Genomic DNA, 14,852 nt, shown 5'->3' on the forward strand with positions numbered 1-14,852 from the left:
CCGGACAATCACTGCACCCACAGTGGCTAGGGCCCTACTTGGTGTGTTCACCAGAGTGGGATTCCCAAAGGAGGTGGTCTCAGATAGGGGCACAAACTTTATGTCAGCCTATCTGAAAGCCATGTGGGAGGAGTGTGGTGTTACTTATAAGTTCAGCACACCCTACCATCCACAGACCAATGGTCTGGTGGAAAGATTCAATAAGACCCTGAAGGGCATGATCATGGGTTTGTCTGACAAACTCAGGAGGAGATGGGATGTCCTCCTCCCATGCCTGCTGTTTGCCTACAGGGAGGTGCCACAGAAGGGGGTTGGATTCAGCCCCTTTGAGTTACTGTTTGGGCACCCTGTAAGAGGCCCATTGTGCTTGGTGAGAGAGTCTTGGGAAAAGCCTCTCAAGGAAGCCAAGGAGAATGTGCTGGATTATGTACTAGGCCTGCGGTCTCGCATGGCTGAGTATATGAAGAAGGCAAGCAGGAACCTGGAGGCCAGTCAGGAGCTCATGAAGCTCTGGCATGATCAAAAGGCTACCATGCCTGAGTATCACCCAGGACAGCTGGTGTGGGTTTTGGAGCCCATGGCTCCTAGGGCACTACAGGCCAAATGGACTGGGCCCTATCCAATCCTAGAGAAAAAAGGTGAGGTCACCTACTTGGTGGACCTTGGCACCCCCAGGAATCCTCACAGGATCCTGCATGTTAATAGGATGAAACCCCACCAGGACAGGGCAGACATGACCATGCTGATGGTCACTGATGAAGGGAAGGAGGAGGAGGGTGAACCTCTGCCAGACCTCCTGTCCTCAAAGGAAAAAGATGGGTCAGTGGAGGGAGTGGTACTCTCTCCCAAACTGACAGATCAGCAACAACAAGACTGTAAGCAAGTCTTGGGACAGTTTGCTAGTCTGTTCTCCCTGACCCCTGGACTCACCAATTGGTGTGTCCATGATGTTGACACTGGTGACAGCTTGCCTGTCAAGAACAAGCTGTACAGGCTGTCTGACCAGGTCAAGGCCAACATCAAAGCTGAAGTGGCTAAGATGTTGGACCTGAAGGTAATTGAGCCCTCTGATAGTCCTTGGTCCAGTCCAGTGGTACTGGTACCCAAAGCTAATCCCCAAGGTGGGAAGAAAGAATTAAGATTCTGTGTGGACTACAGAGGTCTAAATGCAGTCACTAGGACTGATGCTCATCCCATACCTAGAGCTGATGAGCTCATTGACAGGTTGGGGGCTGCCAAATTCCTGAGCACATTTGATCTGACCTCAGGATATTGGCAGATTGCCTTAAGTCCAAGAGCTAAGGAGAGGTCAGCATTTTCCACACCAGAGGGCCACTTTCAGTTCAAGGTGATGCCCTTTGGGATGAAAAATGCTCCTGCCACCTTCCAACGGTTGGTGAATAGAGTCCTATCTGGGTTGGAATCTTTTAGTGCAGCTTATCTGGATGATATAGCTGTATTTAGTTCCACCTGGAGGGACCACCTGGTCCACCTGAAGGAAGTGCTTCAGGCCCTGCTTCAAGCAGGCCTGACTATCAAGGCAAGCAAGTGCCAGATAGGGCAAAGTTCTGTTGTGTACCTGGGCCACCTTGTTGGTGGAGGCCATGTACAACCTCTCCAGCCCAAGATCCAGACTATCCTGGATTGGGAGGCTCCAAAAACCCAGACTCAGGTCAGGGCCTTTCTTGGCCTGACTGGGTATTACAGGAGGTTTGTTCAGAATTTTGGGACCATAGTGGCCCCTCTGACTGAGCTTACCTCCAAGAAACAACCCAAGAAGGTCATTTGGACCCCAGAGTGTCAGAAAGCTTTTGACACCCTAAAACAGGCTATGTGTTCAGCACCAGTGTTACTGGCCCCTGACTATAGCAAGGAATTTGTAGTGCAAACAGATGCTTCAGAGGAAGGGATTGGGGCAGTGTTAGCACAAGTTAATGAAGAGGGCCATGATCACCCAGTTGCCTTCATCAGCAGGCGACTACTCCCCAGAGAGAAAAAATGGAGTGCCATTGAGAGGGAGGCCTTTGCTGTGGTTTGGTCCCTGAAGAAGTTGAGGCCTTACTTGTTTGGCACTCACTTCCGTGTACAAACTGACCACAGACCTCTCAGATGGTTGATGCAGATGAGGGGGGAGAACCCAAAACTGTTAAGGTGGTCCATTTCCCTACAGGGGATGGACTTCACAGTGGAGCACAGACCTGGGACTGCTCATGCCAATGCAGATGGCCTTTCCAGGTTTTTCCACTTAGCTGATGAGGACTACCAGGGTGTAGGTTAGTACCCATCACCTTTCATCTGGGGGGGGGCAGTGTAGGAAAGTCCTTTTTTTTTGCCTGATCACCCCCACTCTTTCTGGATAGGTACTGGTGGTTACTGACTCTTGGCTGTGCCCTGGGTACTGCTTACCAGTCCCAGGGCCAGTGCTCTGTGTAAAATGGATATGCAAATTAGGCTAATTATAATTGGCTAAGTTAACCTACCTATAAGTCCCTAGTATATGGTAGGGCATGTAGGTTTAGGGACCACAGCATAGGTGGTGCACACCTAGGTGCATTGCTGAGGTGCCCAGTGTCATTTTAAAAGCAAGCCTGCCTTGCTGGCTGCTTTTAAATTAAAGTTATATGCAAATTCGACTTTGGAATTAAAGGTACTTCCAAAGTTTTAAACTACCTTATTTTTACATATAATTCACCCCTAAGGTGTGCCCTATGTGCCCCAAGGGCTGGGTGCCATGTAACTATAAGCAGGACTTTATAAAAATAGATTTATAAGCCCTGGTGAGGTAAAAACAGCCAAATTCGTTTTTCCCTCATTGAAGTAAATGGCCTTCATAGGCTAGAATGGGCAGACTTTATTTTAAATTTTAAAGTCTCCTTAAATGTTACATACCAAGAATTTGGTATCAAATTGATTGTTATAATAAATCCCACAACTTCCAGTTGTTGGATTTAATATAACTAGTGCAGGTAAAAAGTTTAGACTTTACCTAAAAAGTTGCCAATTTCAGCTCTGCATTGTTTTTGCTGCTGTGCTCTGATTGGCCAGCCTGCAGCAGCTTCTGCCAGGCCACTTTAATGAGGTGTGAAGTGGCCTGGCTTTACACAAAGGAATGTGCTTGGGGGAGAGAATCTCCCCTCAGCAGATGGGGAAGCAGGAAGGGGGAGGGCTGCCAAACTGGTCTTCAAAGGCAGAGAAGGACATCTGGAGCACCCAGCAACACCCCCACATCCTGCAACCCCAGACAGCTAGGTGCCCCCTTGATTAGATTAGGAGAGGGCAGGAGAGGGGTGTGTTTATGATTTTTAGCCACACCAGTGGGTGGGCTCAGCCAGATCTCTCCTCCAAAAATCAGATTCATCCATTTTGGATTTTTAGAGACTATTGCCTTCTGGGATGGATTTTTGCCACACTTCCCAGGAAGTGGTCATCACAGGGGGACGACCCTGTCCCTGATTGGAGGACCAGGGCCCCCCTGCTTTTCACCCAGGAGCAAGGATAAAACTGGCAGACCTGCACCCACGCCTGAGATCCCCACCAAATTTCAAGAAGAAAGAACTACAAGGAGAAGAAGGACTGCCCTGCTGGACCCCTGGCCTGCACCTGGACCCTGCACTCAGAAAGACTGCACCAGCTGCACACTTGGGCTTCACCACAAGAAGGACTTTGCCTGGCTTCCACTGGTTCAAGGAGGGACTCCCTGTTTGCTACAGGTGAAAAATTGCTAACCAGAGTCCCCTGCACCAACTCCTGAAAAAGTGACCAGCTGACCACTGCCCAGTGGCCAAAAAGGAGTTTGCGCCAGGTGCACTCTGGGAGTTGAAGTCCGCACTTCCCAAGGACCATCACAGAACTTCTGGACCCTTGGGGTGAGCTGTGGACCCCAAAAGAACCTTAAAAGAACATCTGGGTGAAGCCCCAGAAGTTTGGAAAAGATTGGAGAAATTTTAGAAAAAAGCTCCATAAAGTGACCGACTCGACGCGGAAATTCTAGCCGGCTTGCCTCAACCGCGACCCGGCCTGACTTCGTGGTTCGTCCCGGTCAAGAAAAACATCCGAAAAAAAGACTAAGTCCGAACGTAAAAAGTTGACCGGGACCTTCCAGCCATCGTATCCGAGAAGGGCTCCACGGACGTCGGATCAAGATCCAGGTTTACCCCGGTCGAAGGATTTTCATCTCGAAAAAACGACTAAGTCCGAAGGTAGAAATCACCACCGAGGAAACCGACTTCGCGTATCCGGACAAGGGCTCCAGGAGGTCGGATCCAACTGGCAGGTTCGTCCCGGTGAAGAAAAACTTCAAAATAAAGACTAAGTCAGAAGGTAACTTTTTAACCGAGGCTTCCCGCGACCTGTATCCGAGCAGGGCTCCATCGCGGTCGGCCTGAAAGTTTGACTTTGTCCCGGTCCTGGTGCAACCAGATGACCCGATTGGCGCTTTTTGTTTCTATGCGCTAGAAAATAATAATACTTTAAAAATTCATATCTCCGGTTCCCCTGAACCGATTTTAATCGTTTTTGTGTCATTTTAAAGATAAAAATATAAGCTATTTTTATAAATTGGTTTTGGATTTTTAAACTGTTTCCTGTGTTTTATTTAATTACTGTTTTGTGATATTTGAATGCTTTACACTTTGTCTCCTAAGTTAAGCCTTGACGCTCGATGCTAAGCTACCAAGGGTAGAGCTGGGATTAATTTACTGAGACCTAACTGTACTTTTGTGGAGGTTTGTGGCTTGTTGCTAGGTGTAGGTACCTACCTGCCCTATCAATAACCCATTTTCCAACAGGCATCATATGGAGAGCAGTAGAGTAGCGTAGGGTGGAATGGATTACAGTGGTATGGTATAAGTAAATAAAGAATCAGTACAAATGAATAGGGTGAAAGAAGTATAAATAAGAAGATGAATGTCTGTGTTAGAAGTGGGAAAGCACATTGCACGTCCAGGAAAAATACTGAAATGCTTAACAATTTTAAAGACATAGTGCACTGCAAAACGACAAGGAAGAACAGGGATGAGGAAGAGCACATGTACTTGGTCCATGATCTAAGGAGGAGCTAACATAAGAAATTATGGGAAGCCTACAAGAGCTAGGCGATCAAAATGTTGCAAATGAGAATTGTAGTAAGCTGGCCCTTTATATTGTATATCAAAATGAGGTATGCTGTGCAATAAGTTCTGGGTTTGCCTTACTAGTGGTCAGGGCTTGCTCCAGCAATCCCAAGGTGCTCTGTTAGGGGATAATGTGGTCGAGCAGCCTTAGGCTTATCAGAGCAGAGTGTTAGACATTTACCATAGGCACACAGTCAATAAATGAGATACACAACTCAAGAAGGAGATCCACACCAATTCACAAAAATAGCAATTATCTTTATGTATGTTTAGGCACCAGAACCAATTCGATCAAAAAAGTTCATTTTGCAATAGAAATAATCACATGTTTGGAAATTCAACACAATGCAATTTTCTGAAGCAGCAATGTTACCCTATCTGAGAGAAAACACATAGAGCAAACAGTTACCCAACAGCAACCTGCAGGGCCAATCTTCTGGACTTAAGGTGAGTATCGGGCAGCAACCTAGGCCATACCAGCAAGTCACCATGGGTGGCACTGAGGCAGCCGGGTGCAGTGGTGCAGTTCAACATTTGGTGCCCTGTTTAAGTCAATGGGGATCAGTCCGGGCAAAAAGATGCTGCAGGTGGGGACTGGGAGGCACGTCACGGTGAACCACGAAGTGGGATCAGGTCTTGTGATACTCGGGATGTAGAGACACCAGTGGCCCCTTCTCCTCAGTCTGAGACATCCAGGTGAAGAGGGTTATTGGGCCATCTGGTTTCCATCACTGGTGGTGGTGGAGGGAGACCCACAGAAACAGGCAGCAGGCGTGGACTGGGGACCGGTCCAGTTGAACCAACAAGTGGGCTTAGGTCTCTCAAGCCTTTGGGGCATAGGGACAACAGTGGTCCTCTTCTCCTCTGTCCAGGGCTTCTGGGTGTAGAGGTGCGGTGGATCATCGGATTGCCATCACCAGGGGTGGTCGCATTTGGGGGGCCTGCACAAAGAGGCTGCAGGTGTCAGTGTGAATGTCACAGTAAGGAAACCCATGATGGTCTTTGTCTCTGGAGAGGCCAGGAACCACATGGGCAATGTTGTCCCTCTTCAACTCGGGCTAGGAGACACAGGTGCAGTGGTGCTTTCCGGCGTTTGGTTTTGGCAGTCCGGGGTTGTCTTCAGTGTTTCTTGGGTGCCTGCAAGTATGCAAGAGACAAGGTCCGCTACTCCACAGGAGCTTCTTGTGCCGGGGTGAAGGCTGGCAGTGTTCCTGGGCTTTTGAAAATTTCAGCATGCATGATTCGGGGTTGGTGGTTATAGGGGCTTGTCCACAAGGATTGGCCACAGACTGGGCCCTGCAGCCAACCTCTACTATGCACAGGTGAAGGCCAAGTGCAGCATTGGTTGGATTATCATATAGGGGGTCATTACAACCTCGCCGGTCTTTTCGCAAGACCGCCGAGGTACCGGCGTGCTGAAGACCGCCAGTGGTGGCGGTCTTCTGTGCCGCAAATTATGACCGCTGGTAGCCCGCCGTCCTTTTTTGTACGGAAAAGCCGCCAGCAGCCATAATGGCGTACGGCGGGAAAGTGGAGGTTGCTCAACCTCCACCGCAACATCAACAGAACACCGCCCACTGAATCACGTCCCATGATTCGGTGTGGCGGTGTTCTGGTGACGGTGTGCTGTGGCGGAGCTGCCCCCATGGATCCCGTCCCCTCCCGGAGGATCAACGGACAAGGTAAGTTGATCGTCTGTTAGGGAAGGGGGTGGGGGGTGTTGTGTGTTGTGTGCATGCATGGGGGTGTGCGTGTGAGAGTGTAGAGGGGGTGAGTGAGTGAGTGTATGCGTGCGGGGGGCTGTGTGTATGAGAAATGTTTGCAGGTCAGATGGTGTGCATGTCTGTTTGTATGTGTGCAGGTATGTGTTGTTGGGGTGTATGTGTGCGTGTAGGGGTGTGTATATGTGCATATTGGGGGTGTGTATATGTGCATCTTCGGTGTCGGGGTGGGGAGGGGGGTTGTGCCACCTTTGGGGTGTTGCAGGGGGGTGTGGGGAAGGATTCGTGGGGGGTAGCGGGAGTGGGGGAGACCCCTATCAGTGACAGGAAAGGAATTCCCTGGCCCTGATAGTGCCTACCGCCATGGATCTCATGGCGGTTCCCAACCACCCGAGATCCATGGCGGTATGCAGGGTCCAGATACCGTCGGCGGTCTAGTGACGACCGCCGGGCTGGAGACTGCAATCTCCAGCCCAGCGGTCTTCACCGCCATGGCGGTCGGAATGGTGAAGTGGCGGATGACGCACCGACCGCCAGGGTTGTAAGGAGGGCCATAGTATTCATTAAAAAAAAACAATGAAATTCACTGAAAAAAACAAAGGTTACAGGGACGTTTTAGTTAGAAAATGACATAAAAAAATCTTAAAAATTCACTATGAAAACAAAGGTGACCAGGACTTTATGGTTAGGTTCTGAACTTACTGGCACAAAACCATAGAAATTCAGCAGTTATAGTTAAAGTTATTTCAAGTAAATATAACGTGCACCCTAAGGTACCTATAACTCACTCCCTCGCCATGTACTGCTAATTACCCCAGATATTACAGCACTCATGACAACTTCTATAACATTTAAAAAAATCTAAATTAAACATTAGCAGTCACATTAATGAAGAAAAAAATATGCATGGGGGGCGTGAGTTATCGTTACCTTAGGGTGCATATTAAAATTGCTCGAAATAACTCTAAGTGCTGAATTTCTATGGTTTCCATGGTTTTGTGCAAGTTAATTTAGAACCTAACTATAACATCCCTATAACCTTTGGCTTTTCAGTAAATACGTTTTCCCCACACAAAACCATAGAATTTCCGCAGTTATAGTTATACTTATAGTTATACTTATGTTAAGAAACTATAATTTATTGCCCAACACTATCATTTTTACAGATAAGTATAAATATAAGTATCACTATAACTAATACACTTATGTGGTTTTGTATGGGTAAAACGTCAACCTATACCCCTTGCTTTTTTCTGTGAATTTCTATGGTTTTTGTACCGCACACATTAATATTAATATTTTTGTCAGGTCACTGTTAGCTAACCAGGGCCTTGTTTTTCCCCTGGCTTCGAGGAGGATCCACCGAGACTTCGAGGAGGATTTGAGGGGTCACTGAATTGAGTGTTGAATCTTTTCAGAAAGTTTGATGAAGATTCATTAACCGGTGCCAAAGATATAGGCAAGTCAAAAAGTTTTTTTTCAATAGAATCTAGGTTATAACTATACCTACTGGTGACTAAATAAAAAACACACCTTCCAAAGGAAAGAATTCTCTAATCTCCTGTGCGTGCAAAAAGTTAGTTTATTCCAAACCTCTCCCAATGCGTATTGGTTCCAATGGACCTTTTTCACGGGTAACAGGAGTATAGTTACCAAACACATTTAAACAAACTAGAAACAGTGAAAAGACCAATGTAAGATCAGTAGTGTTGGCGCCATTTTAGAATGGTATTTTGCAGAATACATACTATTTACCATTCATTGTCTAAGAAAGGAAAGCATTATGCACAATGTCATCCTTAGTTAAATATATCTGATCAATTTAAATCATTATCATACAACGTCAAAATCACATATCCTGTCTAATACTATATGCATGACTAAGAAAAGTCCTTTTAATCCTGTAATATGGGTGAGTTTCAATCTTAACTGAACATAAAGATTTCTTGTAATCCTGTAATGTATGTGAATCTCAACTGGAGCATAATCATTTCTAGTATTATGTATCATAAGTATAATTCCAAACAATATCTTTATCTCTCCTTGAACAATCAGAATAATAGTCAAAAATTCCAACTGCTGCAAAGTGATGCCCAAGTAGGCTGTTGTCCCACATAAAATCAAAACTGGCCCAAGCGGGCTCTTTATAAGGACTATATCAGTTTCCTCGACCATTCTTTCTTGTCCACATTACCAATCATTGACCTAAGTGAAAAGAATAAAAACTGATTACAATTATGGTTACTAAACATCCTATTGAAGTAAAAAGGTGAGAGACAAAAAAAGGAAATGAAACATAACAGTATAGATCTTGTCAATATAGGTGTACTGCCATTTTTTCATCTGAATTTAATCCTTGAAGCATTAGTGTATCGAGCCGAAAAATATATTTTGATTCAAGCACTTGCAGATCTCTTTCTCTATCACCTCCTCTGATATTAACCACCACTTTATCAATTACCACAAATTGTAGCACATTAGAATTGCTTGAGTGTGTTTCTGCAAAGTGCCTAGCAACTAAGTATGTAACATCCGTCTGTGTGATAGCTCTCATGTGTTCCACCACCTGTTTTTTTACTTTGTTTATGCTACTTCCCACATATATATGCTTACAGGGACATATCAGACTATACACTCCATACCCTGTATTGCATGAGGTGTGTTTTCTAATGACAAATTCCATAGCTCTATTAGGGATTTGAAATTTCTTGGTGCCATTACTCTTTTTGCAAGCTTTACAGTTCTTACAACAAAAAAAGCCTTGTATTTGTTCTGAGGGAGTGTGTTCAGTTATCAAAGTCTTACTCAATGTATCTTTTAATGAGCAAGACCGTCTAAATGTTATTTGAGGGGTGGGAGTGATATATTTACTAAGAGTATTATCAGTGTATAAAGTATGCCAATGTTTCATTAATATTTTTCTCACTCTAGGTGCGTGATTTGAAAAAGTTGTAATATATCTCAAATCATTGGACGTCTCTCCCTGTGGTATGGGCTCCGGATACAGTAAGTTCTGTTGGGATGTTCGTTCTACCTTGCTCACAGCTTGTTTTATTGTCTTATTCAAATAACCTCTCTTGTTAAATCTTTTCATCATCACTTGTTTCTCAATTTCAAAAGCACTAGGTGAGCTGAAATTTCTTTTAGTTCGCAGCAATTCATCATATGGAATGTTATTAACCAGATTTCTGGAGTGGGCACTTGTGGAAAATAAAATACTGTTGCCTGCTGTAGATTTACGGAACAGTTTTGTTTCCAGTTGCTCACCTCTGACCTTAACTTCCATATCCAGAAACTCAACCCTCTCTTTACTGATAGATTCAGTGAACGGTAAATTCCAATAATTTTCATTCAATATTCTTACAAAATTTCTCACAGAGCTCTCAACCCCTTGCCAAATCGCAAAAATATCATCAATAAATCTGACCCACAATAGGATTTTTTCTTCAAATTCTGGATAGCTGTGTAAGACTCGCTCCTCCCACGAGCCCACCACCAAACTGGCGTAGCTTGGAGCAAAACAAGTACTCATACCTGTCCCCTGGGCCTGCTTATAGATTTTATTGTCAAAAATGAAAAACATTTTGTTTAGACAAAACGTTATCATGTCTAACAACATTTCTGAATGCAAGAGGTAGGAGAAAGGTCTTGCTTGAAACAAATGGCTACATGCCTTCAATCCTATGTCATGTTGAATACTAGGATAGAGGCTAGGGATATCAAGTGTCATAAGAACATATTTATTTTCCCAATGTATGCCCTCAATGATAGTCAAAAAATGTCTAGTGTCCTTAAGGTAAGCTGGCAGAGCTAAGACAAATGGCCTCAAGTAGTGGTCTACATATCTCAATTTATTTTCTAATGGAGTACCTATAGAAGATATAATTGGTCTCCCAGGAGGGTTTTTTTTTCACATTCTTATGCAACTTTAGGAGGTGGTATAAAATTGGAATCTTTGATTTTTTCGGTTTAAGAAAAAGAAACTCCTCCCATTCGAGGAGTCCCCTATCCTTCCAATTGGTAAATAATTCCACATATGTTTGTTCAGCTTCTCTATTTTCCATTTTACTAAAAATAGTATAGCAAGAAGCATCCTCCAATTGTCTTCTACCCTCCTTTAAGTACATATCCTTTGACATGACTACAATGTTCCCACCTTTGTTTGACTCCCTTATCACAATCTAGGGATCTCTTCTTCATCCCTCATTAATTGAAATTGTTTCTTGGTTAGATTAGTATACAGCTGTGAATGTGCACTCCTAATGTTTTGGAAATCTTTGATCACACCCTTCTCAAACACATTAATGGCATCACAAGATATCATGGACAAGAAGGTTGATATAGGCTTCAAATTACTTGGATCATTTATACCCAGTTCAATATTTGCATTCAATAAACTGAAATAAGGATCCTCACATTGGGAGTCATTGTCTTCTAAAGTCATCAAAGTCTGCAATAGATCAAAATCAGCGTTTTATAATTTACTAATAGTCACAGTGGGGCGCATCAGCTCAAAATTCCTAGGCAGAAGTGCAAACCATTTCTTTGATTTTAATTTTCTTGTAAAATGAAAAAAAGTCCACTCTACTTTGAACATAGTTAAAATTAGTTGTTGGACAAAATGATAAGCCCAGAAATAACAAATCACTCTCCTCCTTAGTCAAGTTATGATTAGAAAGATTTACCACATTGGTGGTGCTTTTATTTGGCCCCTTGTCTTTACTCCCACTGGGGTTCTGTTCTTGTATCTTGTTCTGGTGCTTTGTTTCCCTCTGCTTCTTCCTCTTCTGCCTCCTCTGCCTCTTCCTTCGCCTTCTTGATAAGTCTGTTCTACTCTTAGCTCTGTCCTGTTTTGGTTTAAAAGTTGGAACTGCTTTAAAAATAAAATTGTCTTGATCTTCTTTGTTCCATTCAGGTGCGAGTTGTATCTGATGAGTCTGAGGCATCACTATCTGTGTATTCACTAGAACTGGGTTGTTGGTCTCCCATTGTACTTGACTCCCTTATAGATCCTTCTTCATTATATAAATGATCATATTTTCTGTGAAAATGTCAAAATACACCCTGTTTGATAATCCTAATAATCTCTAATAAATGTACACTTTTTTTTGTTCATAATTTCTATTTCCTATTTATTCATTTTAATGTCCACATTTTTTAGGAACTCATCAAAATGTTCCTTTGATGTCAAATTCTCCAATTCCTGTTTTAATTTTTCAATCTTTGCCAGTAACTTTGCTCCATCTTTTAGTGCATATTCAATTAATTTGAGATTCATAGTCATTGAGCAATTTTTTGAGTTATCTGCCCATTTCATCAACATTTCAGGGTCTGGATTCTCGTATGTAGGTGTTATAAAAAATTCTTCATCCTCTCGGTACTCTTTCCATCTCTACATACTGTTGTAGGGACTCTGCTTCCCACCATTTTTCTAGTTATTTTATACTTTACTTCTCTAATTTATCAAACTTTAACTGAATCTGAACCCCCTTCATCTATTTTTTTTCCCAGTAGAGTCTTCTGGTGTCATAGAAAAAAAAAAACGCTTGCATTCGTGTTCCCGTAATATTAAACGTGGCCGGAAAAACAGGGTTGCTGACAATAAGCAGAGGATGTAAGCAAACTATATTTCAACTGCGGAGTGCAAGTGACTAACACAGCAACTATTGTGCCTATCCGTAACAAGCTCCACTCCAAACCAATTAAGTTCCAGGTCACCAGGTCTGTCCCATTAACGGTAGCGTTCACTTCCTGCACATACTGGTGATCGCAAGTATCCCATAACTGTGATATCCAGTTAACAATAATTTGAAAATTGCAGATAGCCCTAGATATAAAAGTCAATAAATCACCAAAGGTGCCGGTATTCACCGGGCTATGAGTGCGGGCATTAGAGCAAGGCTCCGGCTGCCCCCACAATCAAAAACACACCTTCCAAAGGAAAGAATTCTCAAATCTCCTGTGCGTGCAAAAGGTTATCCTAAACCTCTCCTGATGCATTTCAGTCCCAGCTGACCTTTTTGACAAGTATATACTTGTGCCTCCGCCATGCACAGTTTTTTTGTCAGAAATGTTACTGCAAATAATACAGTGATATTATCAGCGATGTTATCAAAGATATCATGAGTAATTTGTGGGGTAATTAGTAGTGCATGGCGAGGGCACGAGTTATAGTTACTTAAGATAACTCTAACTATAACTGGTGAATTTCTATAGTTTTGTACATTTAAAATGTGAACCTAACTAAAACATCGCTGTAACCTTTGTTTTTTTAAGTGAATTTCTATGTTGGTTTTTAATTCTATTGACTAACTATAATGTCCCTGTAACCTTTCTTTTTTCAATGAATTTCTATGTTGTTTATACTATAGTAATTATAATTACTACACGTTAATCCAACCGCCGCCATGCACCGCCAAAGGCCGTGCACAGGGCTTAACCTGTGACCAGGCCCTGAGGCCAACCCCCCTATAAGCACCCAACCTTGCACTTGTACAGCCTTCACCTGTGCATGGCAGGGGTTGCCCACAAGGCCTGGCCTGGCCTGCAGCCAGACCCTGTGGTCAACCCCCCTAACCACCCAACCCCTTACTGCACTCAGCCCTTTGACCGCAGCCTGTCTCTCTGGGTATGAGAATAGGTGTAAGAAAGTATATCTTGGGATGAGAGTAGCTGTGACAGTATCTGGGTGTGAGAGTGCATTCAACATTGTCTTAATTGCTGTGTCAGTGTCTGAGCAGGTCTGTGAGTGAGCGCATCAGGGTGCCAGTGGGTCTGTGAGTGGGTGCGTGAGAGTCTCAGTGGGTGTGGATTGTCTGAGTGGGTCCGTGAGTGGGTACATGAGGGTCTTAGTGGGGCTGTGAGTGGGTGCACGAGGGTCTGAATGTGTCTTTGAGTGGGTGAGTGAGTGCCTGAGTGGGTCTGTGAGTGGCTACCCAAGGGTCTAAGTGGGTGTGTGAGTGGGAGAAAGAGATTGAAATAAAGAGAGAGAAAAAGAGAGAGAGAGAGAGTGATTGAGAGATTTTTAGGCTTTGATGGATGATATATTTAGAATGAGATATTTATTCACAAGTTGAAAAGAAAATGCATTTGTCAATTAAAAAGCATACAATCACCTTTCAGCTTGAGCCTTAAACATTTGAATTAACAACAAAAAAAAAAGGAGGGAAGTGACCAGGTATACACCTGGACTCCAACCCTAAATGCATTGTGTGAAGGTCTGTAACCTTCACAGTTGAGCTTTTGAGTTGTTTATAATATTTTTTAACCCTTTATGGGCTATGTGGGACAGCAGGGCAGCATCAAGGCCTCCACCGTGGTCCCTGAAGATTTATTTTTTATTTTGTAATATTATATGCCCTTTATGGGCTATCTGGGACTGTGGGGAAAGCATTAAGGCCTCCCCTGCAGTCCCATTGCTCCAGCAACCAAGGAGCTGTTTTAAGTAGCAGCTTCGTGGTTGCTGGAGCAAAGCTTTAATCTCTGTTCCCTGCATACATAAATGCTAGGACTCAGGGATGGACTTTTTTGAGTTTTTCAGTGGTAAGGGATTTTTGCAGCGTTCAGGCAGGGTTGGGTAGTGTTTTGGTGTAAGAGGCTTTAAGGGTTGGATAGTGTTGTATGTATATATTTAGATACATTTGTTAGGTAGGAGGTGGAATTAATACAAACAATACCATTTATTTTCTTTTATTATCTATTTCAAGTAGAAATTATTTGAAAAAACATTTACCTTTATGGGCGCAAAATAAAGGCACTCCCATTGTAACAAACAGCGATGTAAAGGTTCTCTGATGTAGTTACCTCAATGGAAGGACTCCCAATGTAGTGCACTGGGAATAACTACTGACCTTCTTATTTGCAAGCATTCACAAGTTTGTGTAATGAGGCACACATCCTCAAATCATCGCAGAACATCAGGAACAATCTTGTTTTGTGACGTTATCAGAATGTCATTTTCAAACCATGCTCAAGTCCTCTGGAACAATCCTACCTAATTAAGTAAACTAAAAGTCATTTT

The sequence above is a fragment of the Pleurodeles waltl genome, chromosome 12 (assembly GCF_031143425.1).
Source record: "Pleurodeles waltl isolate 20211129_DDA chromosome 12, aPleWal1.hap1.20221129, whole genome shotgun sequence".
In the NCBI taxonomy this organism is placed as follows: Eukaryota; Metazoa; Chordata; class Amphibia; order Caudata; family Salamandridae; genus Pleurodeles; species Pleurodeles waltl.